The sequence below is a fragment of the Propithecus coquereli genome, unplaced genomic scaffold (assembly GCF_000956105.1).
Source record: "Propithecus coquereli isolate 6110/MARCELLA unplaced genomic scaffold, Pcoq_1.0 Scaffold33, whole genome shotgun sequence".
Taxonomy (NCBI): domain Eukaryota; kingdom Metazoa; phylum Chordata; class Mammalia; order Primates; family Indriidae; genus Propithecus; species Propithecus coquereli.
In genome coordinates, this window is record NW_012148952.1 from 5,483,166 (window position 1) to 5,485,332 (window position 2,167).

Below are 2,167 nucleotides of genomic sequence, written 5' to 3' on the forward strand. Positions count from 1 at the left end.
ATGTTTATTTTATCCAATTAGATTCTCCAAACTAGAAAACTACATTAAACATTTTACCACTTTTATCAAAGTCTTCATTTAAAATGTAAAATTAATGTTTTTTATAATAGTTTAAGTGCTTCTACTTGTAAAACTCCTGGAGGGTCAGAACTGAGGTCTTCTTAACCTATTTTTGCAATGGAGATGTCAAGTAAAACCATGATAATTACCATCAATCATGACACTAGGAACATATGAGTATCAAGTCAATGATTAATAAAAATTAGGTTTTTGAGTATCCATTATAATTGCATATTCCTTAATTCTCTTGCCACGTAAAATTGCTAAGTACAAAAATTTCCAAAACCAACTGTACATGACCTATTTGAGATTTATGTATGACTGTTCCTTTTTCAATCACCACAAAGTTGTTTTAGAGAGATTTCGAACAAGACTGTATATCTTATAGATATGTAATGTTTAACCATAAAGTAACGACATTCTATAAGACTGAAATGGAGAACAAATTCCACATTTTATTTGAAAAACAGTATCATTACATGCAATTTCAGAACCCAAGAGAATTACTGGAAATTAATTCACATAATCTGAAAAGCTAAAAATTATGTAGCTCTGCCTACTCAGGCAAAGTTATAAGAAAGCTATAATAAATTCCAGATCATTTTTACTAAAGAGAAAGGTGAAGCCTATTTTTAGACTAAGTTATACTATTTTTTTGTTTTTAGTGATAACAGCCATCAATCAGATAATTACTTAGCTTTTCTGGGTGATAGTGGTGGTGGTGGGGGCATTAAGTCAGTATCAATGGGATGGGATATAAATTTTAGTATTCTCAAACTTGCAGCTAGCAGGATTTCTATTAAGCTTCTTTTCTTCTCCACGTACATTTTTCAAAATAATCTTCAGCAAAATTTTGATCGCATAATTTTTTACTCCAATAAGACTGCTACCTGCTATTTCTATCTCTTTTCAATTTTCCCAATTCACCTCAGTTCAAATTTGTGCTCAGAACATAGGGCAAATGCAATGCACTGGAAATTTTCACCAGGATGATGAACATTTACTTTATGCTATCTTGTTTACCAAAGACACTGGGAACTTCATTACATTCATCAACCAGTATAAGTCATTTCTCTAAATGTAATTCATTTTCCAACTCATTTTCCTTATTCTTTTCATAATTGTAAAACAGATATCTAGAAATGAATCCCAGAACTATTTTTCAGAAGTTTAGAATATTTAACAAGTTTTCCCGACTTGTAGCTTCTACTCTTGTTACTCAAAGGTAACCCAATGGAATCCAGGTTGGGAGAAAAGATTTCACACCACTAGACCTTCACTAATGAGCACTTCCAATGACTAGCAAATCTCATTTCTAAGTTCTCCTCCTAAAGCCATACATTTTAATGACAAATATTTAACTGTAATTTAAAAATCTAGTAGGCTTAATATACTGAGGCTTTATCTTCAGTTGGCTCTGTTTTCAGCAGTCAATCAACAAGACATATTTTAAACATTGAAGTCCTTATACACAAACTCTTCTGACTATAAATAACTGGAATAATAGCTACCTCTCCAAAGGAAGCTGCAATTCCCTTTACTCTTCACTCTGTCATTGACATCTGTTATTGAGGCCACTTCCCTCTCATAAGCTCTCAGACACAAGTGACATCTCTCTTTTAATTGCCTCTCAACCTTTTGAATAATGAGTTTTATTCCAGATTAATTCTTCAAAAATCACATTCTGAATCAAGCAAATTAGTTGGAAAGTGTCTCTACCATCAAGGATTAGATACTAGCACATTTCATGAGAAATAATTTATTTTCTAATTCCCACTCAGGTCCAATTTAGTTAATGCAAGGCTTGGAAAAAGACTTTCTACTAAAACAAGTATCTTTTATTCAGAGGGTTTTACTCATAGATTATCTATAAAGAAAAGTTTATCTTGTATCCAAGATAAACTAAGAAAGAATGTATTAAGTGGAATAACAATTCTGATGTAGTTCCCTTATTTCATTATCCATAACTTATCTTTTTGAACTGTAAACACAAAAAATTATCTATGATCAATAATGTATATATTAACATATAACATATTCCTTATGTTATTCTTTTGCTCATATAAACTTCCATTAGCCAAATTTATGTAGCACCACAAGAATTTTT